We start from the raw sequence: 9,890 nt of genomic DNA on the forward strand, positions 1-9,890 counted from the left end.
CAGACATAAAATGAGCACAGACTCCTCACACTGCTTTCTGTCTGCTCATGTGGTGCACATCTGTGGCATGCTGGCAACACGCTCTGCTGCAATCTGAGGGACTCCTGCTTCCAAACCAGTCCTATATGTTTATTTTTCCCATATGACTTCCTCTTATATTTTTGTCAGCATCAGTAGGACACAGATCATGATTACTTGACCATCCCATATAAAATTTCTGATATTTCCAGAGCTGAAGAGGGCAGAGGTTCCAACCTCCAGAACAGTGGCTATTCTGAAAGTTTACTTAATACATCAAGAGATGATTACTCCCAAATGTAAATGTTTTATCTGTACTCCTTTCTTTAAATGAAGTATTAAAATTTTCAATTTTGCAACAACAGACTAAATGCTTTGTAACTTGTGCAGTGGCTCTAATGTGTAAAATTGTGTACTATTACTATCTGCTGTCTCAAATACCTCTTTAATATATTTTATATTCACATGTTCAAACTAATCTTCCTCTCACCACTGATTTTTCCTAGACTAAAACTCAAGCAGGTCTTTTTCATACTGTGAGCAGAGAGGAACCTGGCAAAAAGGACAGGAAACAGTCCTTGGAGTTCTCTTATGGAAAACCAAGGTGGCTGGCAATTCTCATGAAACATGAAGCACAGCAAGATCATCACAGCTTAGACTGGCAGACAGACTTGCCTTACCATGCAAACTGGATTTTCAGAATTTGATGGATTACCAAAATGGGCCATTGAACTATTAAATAACATTCAAGCTTACCTGCATATTGTCATGTTGCAATGGGAGTCAGTTATAGCATTATACCAAAAACAGTGCAACACAATTCAGCAGATGGTAACCTACAAATATGGAATCATTTTACCTGGACAGTTTCTTCCCAAAACATTAGCTCTAGTGCAGTAGTTTTTGGAGCACAAGCCAGAATGCTTAGCCATAAAAAATGAGCAATGAGTCACAGCACTAAGTCAATTTTTATTATTTAAATAATAAAATATTATATAATATTTGTTGTTTTGTTTATTTTTATTATTTTAATATTTTATTACTAGTCTATTTTTATTATCTCATAGTAAAAATATAAATTAAATCCCAAAAATCTACTATTCTTCTCAGTTCTAATCAAAGTTCTGATATGTTTGTTTATCATGCACTAAGCTAAACCAAAACCCAACTAAAATATTTTAATCTTCTGAAATTATTCACTTGCCTACTAATATGCAGGTCATACCTACACGTTTCACCTAACTTCATTCATTAAACACCCAAATACCCCACAGAATGTATCACAGAATACATGAGATCTCAGGAGAAGATACAGGAGAAGATCTGGTTGTCACTCCTCTGTGTCCTATGTGCTTAAGCTAATTCCCACAGCTGCTGCAAACTGTGAATGAGAGGCAAATGAGACACTACTTCAATGATTACAGCAAACTTTGCTGTATACAGAGGGCTCAGATTGCTCATGTTTAGAAGTGACATCAATACACCAACTGGTTTGTCAATGTCTCTGCTGCTCAGAATACGTAACAGCCACGGTTTTGACTTGTATCCTGAATTCTGTATAAAATTGCACATTTAAATAAAATGCAAAGACTCTATTACCTCTCCTCAAGTTGGATGAGACTGCACAGTCATCATTATTGTGCCCTGCTCCCAAGGAATCAAAGCACTCTGCTCTGTAAAGGTTTTTATCGCAGAGCTTCAGCACTGCAGTGGCAGTACTGCAGGAGTGTTGCAGCCATACTTTCTATTCCAGCCCTATACCACACTCAGTTTGCTAAACTGACCACACACGCCACTTGCTCTGAGTCTGCTCTGAGTCACCAGACTTCACAGAGGTCTATATCCAGAATCTAAACCCACATTCCCATCTCAGCTATGTTAGTGTAGCATGGAAGAAATTCTCTGAGGGTACTCAACTTTCTCCAGATTTCACTAACTGAGCTGCAAAAGGAATTTGTTCTTATTTTTTAAATGCTTTTTAAAGATTGTTTCTTCACATGAATTACTGTTAATTGCTGGGGAGAGATAATGGTGGTACTTCAGTCTATAAAATTTTTGTTTGTGCTGTATTGTGACTTGATACAGCAAAGGCCACTCAACACTACCACAATATAAACATTTAAAAACAATAACAGACATTAGCATCCTTCTCAGAAAGCCTAAACTGAAACACATCTCATCAATTTCCATTTAAAAAAACCAACAAAAAAGAAGAAATATACAGAGACATAGTAAAGAGGTGCTGTCACCACATTAGAGGCAAATGGATGTGGAATAGAAATCTGTTTTCCAGATGAACTATCAGCTGAGTTGCAAAATAAGGATGGGAAACTTACAGGAGGACATTTGATTAAAAACACTGAGATCCTTTAGATGAAGGATATAATCCAAGTCTACTCTTTTGTGTACAACTGCAAAAGCATGTTTTACACAAACATTTTTGCTTGTTCACTAATGTTTTCAGAAAAAAACCCATCGTGTAAAATTGTATTACTGGGACTTAGGACTTAGTACTTAGATCCTAGAAAGCTTTTACAAATTTTGCATGATTGGTAATAATCATAAAAATTACATTTTATTCATTACATCATTTAATAACAGTGAAAAATAAAAGACAATTTTTAAGACATGAGTTTCCCCTTCATAGTACTTCAAATGATCTTCAAGTTAGGAGCCACAAGATAAGAAAAGCATATATTCTAAAGCTCAAAAAACTAAGACAGGATTGCTTGCGTAAGATCCAAACACATTAATGTGTAGTAAACTGGTATTTGCAAAGATCAACCAAGTTATATTCTGAATCTTCAAATCTTGGGTAGTAAATTGGAAAGCAGAGACACAGATGTGACCCTCTGAAATGGGTCTGGGGGAAGCCACGGGATGGGCAGTATCATTCACATACTCAGTACATCCTGACACTGGAAAATTTAGAGCTATGGAAGACTAGGAGGACCCTTCACAGAGCAAACAAGAGCCACTGCAGTGCCTTAGTTACACTTAACATGCAGCTAGCCTCAGTGCATTAACAGAAGTGCTGACACACTCAAAAGTAAATACACGCCTAAGTGCTTTAAAAGATCAAAACAAAGTAAGTTTGTGGCTTCCTACAGAGACTCTTGTCCTGAAGATCCTGAGCTGTCTGTATCTAACTGCTCAGATGTAGGCAGATCACATGCTATAGTCTTTAAAAAACTTTCTTTATACAGTTGATTGATATTTATCTTGAAAGTCCATAGGTGTCATGTCTATAACTGTCCTCATACAGTTGAACAGTTTTCAACACTTGGCCGTGCACGCGAAGGTCAGTGGACCTTCCTCCTGGCAGTGAGGCAGAAGCACTGCAGCACCCCTACCATGGGCACGACTGCTCAGGAATAATTATGGATCCACAAATACAAGAAGGACAAACCCCACTGCTGTAGGCAATCACAGCAATGCTACTTGAGCAAGCAGCCCAAAATCAGACATGATATTGAGAACTCCATAATGGTAAAAAAACCCTATCACTTTCAGCTGAGTCGTACCTGCCTAGGTAATGGCAAAATTTGCCTCCTATATTCTTAGCTGCAATATAACTTTAAAATATTATTTAAATATTTAGTTGTCTGGTATAATATGAGGTATTGCCCAGGAATTGCACCTATCAAGCAGATCAACAGCTCCAGGGTACATTTTGGTAGTCCAAAGAAACTACCACAGTATTCATAAAAAATAAAAATGCAGAACTGACTACAAAGTTATTAACTGGCAAGTAGTGCCTTTGTGATATTTTTGTATCAATACTCATTGGCAGGTGTTTTCTTTAGCTCTTGCTTTTAGCTCTTGCTTTTAGAAAAGCAGCAAGTGTCCTTCAAAGAGCTTTTGAATTAAAATCCACTCTTAACAACAACCCCTTAAGAACCTGAAATCTGATACAATTACCGGCACATAAAATCACAATGCATTGGAGAAAGTTTTAAGGACAAAGATGAATTTCTTTCTGTGAAGTTCACAGATGAGAGGCTTCATCCGCTTTGTTTCCATCCATGCAGCCTTGTCTTTGAGGTGCAGTGAGCTGGACTTCCTGTGCCTACACCTTGACATTCTCCTCAAAATCATGACTAAATCTTTAATCATTCATTATTCAATAAAATACTCCAACATGAGAACAGACGTATTCTGTCTTTCAAGGGCTCTCAACAGCCTCCAGAATACTCATTGATTCATTTAACAAGCCACAGATGAAGTAAACATCTGTCTAATGATTCAGGACGATGAGATTCCCTATTGTGGGAAACACGGAGGAGAAATCCACGGTGAATCAATCCAAGGATACACGGCACAACACGACTTTCATAGCGACAGCCTGTGGCATGAGCCATTGGGTGTGGTTACCAAGCACAGACAGCAGCTCAAAACCAACAGTGCTCTTTGAAACTGGCCCAGGATAACTGTCCTATAATCAGTGTCAGCTCCAAAATGGGTTCCAGCAGCAGCATCCAGGCTTGCCGCGCACCGGAGCCATCACCACCAGAAGAAAGCCACGGACTGATAAATCACCTTGTTGCACAAAGGAGTCCAACCCACCATATCTTTATGGGAAGTACTAGCTAATTTATCAGTTCTTTACTATCTTAGGTTATTGCTGCATCATGGCAGAGAACCACTCATAAAGATAATGGTAACTGCATGAACTTACAAATTTTATATGATGTCACCAAAACACACTAGTTAAAATCCTTTCTTATAAATACATGCATCACAAGTAACTATGTGTTGGTGCTCCCAGCCTTCTCCCACACCCCCTTTAGTAGCCAAGTGTCTGTTTATTTTGGTACCTATTTCTTTCTTCTGAAACAACATGTTGTCATGTGATTGCATTCCCAAGGCCAAGATTTGTACTTTCTCTGCAGCTCATGGACCTCCATGTCTGTGATGTGTATAGCTACCTTCCTACACGTAAACATATGAGCCTCAAGCTAGCAACAAGCTCCGTGCACCTTGGTGAACCTGAAAATTGACTCTCATTCTCTGGTAAGTCTTTCAGAACCAGATTTTGATCACTATTTTGTTCGCTTGACCAATAATAGGTGCCCCTAAGAATAACTCTGTCATAAGAATACCTCCATCCCAAGAAGGGCATTACAACAAGAAGGCAAAGTTTACATAATTGGATTTTCTGCACAGCAGAGGGGAAATACTTCAGTCTTTGGAGTGATGTACTTGATTTCTTTCCATGGCTTAAGTTTAATGAAATAACATTAAGTAACAGGAGCAAAGAAGCGCTTTCAGTAAGCAGAACCGCTAATGAATAAAACAAAATACACTTTTGTTTCTACATATAAAAGTGTCCATGTGCGAGGTGTTATAAACAGTTACAAGAAAGGCTGTAGCTTAGTTTCTCCCCTGAGACTGAGTTGCTTATTTCAGCTGTTGCATCTAGGTGGAGTTGGTAATATCAGAAAGGATAGAAACCTGTGGGTTTTTTCTTTTTAGGAACAACTCATAGAGTTGATTTGGAAAAATCAAGAGGTAAGCAATGGTTGTAACACTTAGCAGACAATATGTACACCTAGCACATTTTTAGACAGGTAAAGAATAAAATTATGTTTACAATAAAAGCACCTTTAACAGTTTTTTTGAGTGGAAACTATCATGCATCACATGATAGCTGGATTTTTTTTCTATTCCAGACAGAACTGTTGTATTTTTAACACATCTATGGATTACTTCTCATTCAGTCTTTCAAATATACAGAACACACAACACAAAGTACAACAGCACTATATCTATTTTCCTGAGGACATCAAGATATTTTACACTTACCTAGAATGAACACAACATACAAAATTTATGTAGTGTGGATAGACTACATACATATACATATATATATGTATGTATGTATGTATGAATGAACATGTGTGCTTCATCCACTCTGATTCAGTAGATAGCACACTGAAATTCCAGCAATATTTAACACAATAAATGAAAAATTCAATGTCCATATTTCAGAGAGTGACAGTAAGAGCCAGGAAACACTCCTCAGTAAGTTTTGGTGTTGTACACTGCACTAACTGCTCCGTAACACATTCAGCAGGTTTTTGAACACTATGTCCAGTACTGCACTTCTTTCTCTAAAACTGAGAATTTTATGAAAGAAATAAACCTCCAAAACTGAAAAATAATCCCTTGCTTCCTGATGGCTGCATTTGATTGAGACAGAGATTAGGCATTGTCTGGTTTGTACACTGTTCCAAAAATTCTTCACTGCCTGGCTAGAAAATCGAGAGACATCTGTGTCTGGAGATTGTGTCACTAATCCGCTAATACAAGTCCTCTGTGAAGTGATGTAAATGAAGAACTTTTCTGCGCCACTTGGACACAGAAAGTGCAGGAAACACTCCAGATCCTCAGAGGTAAACACGTGGTATACTGCAAGCAGTATTTTTTTGCATAATATTTGCAAATTTGTTTAATGCTATCACATGATAATTCAAGTAAGTAGCTAAGTGTTACCTCCTAGTGCATAACATTTTATTTGCATTTATTGACATTTCCTTTAGCTAAAATCCACTTGCAAGCAAGAATTTTCTTTGTTTGCTCCGGAATTTTTCCTTTTTTTCCGCAAAAAGTTGTTACTTCTAATTTAAAGATTGGTGGGGCACGGCAAAAATCTTTGTGATTCTGAACACAGACTTCTTTCATGACCATTATGAAAGCAAATCACCACAAAGTAATTACACAAACCACTAAATCAAAACTGGTATGTACAAAATCACTTGAAAACTACATACATAAAGCACCAGTACAGGAAGGCCATGTGGGCGAATATATTTTTCAAATATGGCCATCACCTCAGTATCTTGGCTCAAAAGTCTTTTAACTTTGCAATTACATGCAATTGTCAGGCATGCATAAAACATGTTTATCGTAACACAGACATCTTGCTACCCCGTTTATACGCTTCACCCTATGGAAATATTTATGCATAAATTAATCTGAAATAATTGGAAAGTCTGTATAAGCAAAATACGAGATGAACGACGACTTTTAGCTTGAAACAAAATGTAACGATTGACTTTTGGAGTCCTCATTGACCTAAAAGATGCTACATTATACAAAATTGTCATAGCACTGCACTACTAAGTAAATAAAGATGTAACTTGTCTCCCTTTCAACTGCAACGTTAGAAAGGCTGACAGGGCTTCACAAAACCCTCCTGTGTTAGGGAACGGAAACTCCTAATGAGATTAGTTGGTGTGTGTGCAGACATTACTTAGCCATGACTAAATGGGCTCTCTTCCTGCAGCCAGTGGAAAATTCAGGGAACTTTTTCCCCCTGCAGCATCAGAGTCCCTCTAACCTTCACCAAAGCCAGATCCAACAACAACTCTACACTTTCTTTCCCTTTCTGCCTCTCTCTTTTTTTTCCCCTTCCTTTACAAACATTTTTTGTGTTTTTCTTTTTTTCAGTTAGTGGTGGAAACTATCCACGTCGGCCAAGGGGGTCTGGGGGCAGGGGGTGGCTAAGAAAAGCGGGTGGGGGGAGGTCCGGGGAGAAGGCAGAAGACTACAAAGGAAACTGTAAAAAGGAGCAAATACATAAACCTGAGAGGGAGAAAACCACAGAGTTTCTTTGTGAGCTGCAGTGACTCATTTTCAAGATGTTGTCTGCTGCCAGTTTCAAACCGGAAGCGCATGGCAATTAGTCTTGCTGTTTCCAGACAAGCCAGAAACTCTCCCGACACTTTCCCCCCTCCCGCCCCCCCCTTTTTTAAAGCCCCTTTCTGCAGTTTCTGCAGGAGCCTTCCCTTCCCTCCCCCCGCGCCCTCCTCGGCCTCGCAGCGCCGCCGGGGACCCCGCGGCGCCCCCGCCGCCCTGAGGGGCACCGGGCGGCCCCCGCCGCCCCGAATGCCCAAGCCGGGATGCCGCTGGCAGGGGGCAGCCCCAGGGCACCGGCACCGCCGGGGAGGGGGACGCGATACGCCCCGGCAACACCAAGGGGCTGCGGGCAGCGCGGGGTTCCCCGCGACCCCCGGCGCCTCCTTCCCGGCCCTGCCCCTCCTCACGCCCCGGCTCCTTCTCCCGCATCGCCCCCCACACTCACACACACGGCCCGTCCCCTCACCTGCACCCGCAGCTCCCGGCGGGCGGCAGGGCCCCCGGGGAAACCCTCCAGCGGGGCGGGGGGGCCCCTGCGGCGGCGGGAGCCTCCTCGGACATCCCGCCCCCGCGACCGCCGCCCCCCGCCTCGTTACCGCCGCGCTGCCCGGGCCCGAGCCCGGGGCAGGACCCCTGGGCTCCCCGGCCCCGCGCGGGGCTCCGAGCCCCCTCCCCGCGGTGCCCGGCAGCCTCACCTCCCTCCCGCCAGCTGTCCCCGCTGCCAGCCCAGCAGCGAGCGGAGCGCGGCCCCGCAGCAGCCGCCGGCCTCCCCTTCTCTGCCCGCAGCCCCCCGAAAGTTCGCGGGAGCCGGGGCGGGCGCAGCAGCACTTGTACCTACCCAGCGGCTGAGGGACTTTTCCTCTCTCTCCTGGTAGTCTAGAGGGAGCTGAGTAAAATTCCCTGGTTCTCCATGCTGACAGTCCTCTGCAGGCTCTCTGTTGCTCTAGTAATGAGATCCTGATTTTGTTTTCCCTTTTTCCTTTTTTTTTTTTTTTCCCCCTCGGGCCGGTGTGTGTGTGTGTGTGTGTGTGTGTGTGTGTGTGTGTGTGTGTGTGTGTGTGAGCGCCTGCCCGTGAGAGGGAGCGAGCAGGAAGCCGGGGCAGGCAGACAGCGGCCCGGCTCACTTCCTCTCCCGCACTATTCCCCGGGCGGTTTGCAGTCTGTGTAAACAGCCTTTTCCTCCCCGCGCCCCTCGCTCTGGCCGCCGATGTGCAGCATGGCTGGAACACAAGACACACGCATAGTACAGCGGGCAGCGCTGACTCCGCCGGCTCACCGGGAGCTCCCCGGCTCCCCCGACCGCCACCCCTTCCTGTGCTACACCCCCAGGGAGGAGCTTCCCGCCGGCCGCCCCCGCTGCTTGGGCCAAAATAAATCCGCTTTTCCCCGGGGGACACCGGAGAAATGCTTATGAGCCCCTTACGCGCGGTGCTTCTCCATCCCGGAGGATGGTGACGGGCTTTGGCCCCTGGAGAGACGGCCGCCTTTGTCCCACCGTGCTGGGGCTGAGGTCACGGTGGAAGGGAGCGCTGGGTACCTGTGGCTGGGGTCACTGGGGGCTGAGGAGCTGGTGGGATGCAGTAGCGCACTGAACGCTCGCTGGCCACCTTCCCAAGCACAACCTCACAGGGATAGCAAAGTCCAAACGCGGTGCAACACAGTACAACAACTTAAATCGAGGGAAATAACATGTTAAAAATCAAGGAGAACTCAAATCATGGAATCATGGAATAACAGTTTTATTTGGTTTGGAGGGGACTTTTAATGGTTGTCCTGTCCAAATCCCTTGCAATGAGCAGGGAAGTCATCAACTTGATCAGGTTGTTCAGAGCTATTGACCTTGAATGTTTCCGGGAACAGAGGACCTCAGCATCTCTGGACAACCTGTGCCAGTGCCTTACCACTGTCACTGTAAAAATATGTCTTCCTTATACCCAGTCTGAACCTATCCTCTTTTAGTTTAAAATTTTTACCCCTTTTCCTATTGCAAATCATCAAATACAAGCTGGATCTTGCAGCTCTCAAGAGTCAGATCAGTGGTAGTTAGCTATTTGAGGTTTAGGTTTTGACCTTCAAGACGTAGACCTCAGATCTAAACTGCTAGTCTGGGTTTTTTAAAAGGGACACGTTTCCAGTATTGGGAGTTTACATAAATTTCGTCTCTCTTGTGTCTCGTATATCAGCATTTCTAACTTTATTTGGAAATTTTCAGAATGAGTGACATTATCTTC

The 9,890-nt window shown here is 43.2% G+C and overlaps 1 protein-coding gene across 2 annotated transcripts in view; it reads right to left on the reverse strand.

Annotated features, from left to right (window-relative positions):
- LOC131573142 (ETS domain-containing protein Elk-3-like) overlaps positions 1-8,965 on the reverse strand; it is a 36,953-nt gene extending 27,988 nt beyond the window's left edge. For both annotated transcript variants that reach the window (XM_058826794.1, XM_058826793.1), the window contains exon 1: positions 8,498-8,965. The gene's annotated coding sequence lies outside the window, so the exon portion shown is untranslated. The remainder of the gene's footprint in view (positions 1-8,497) is intronic.
- Between the last annotated feature and the right edge of the window lie 925 nt (positions 8,966-9,890).

The sequence above is a fragment of the Poecile atricapillus genome, chromosome Z (assembly GCF_030490865.1).
Source record: "Poecile atricapillus isolate bPoeAtr1 chromosome Z, bPoeAtr1.hap1, whole genome shotgun sequence".
Classification (NCBI taxonomy): Eukaryota; Metazoa; Chordata; class Aves; order Passeriformes; family Paridae; genus Poecile; species Poecile atricapillus.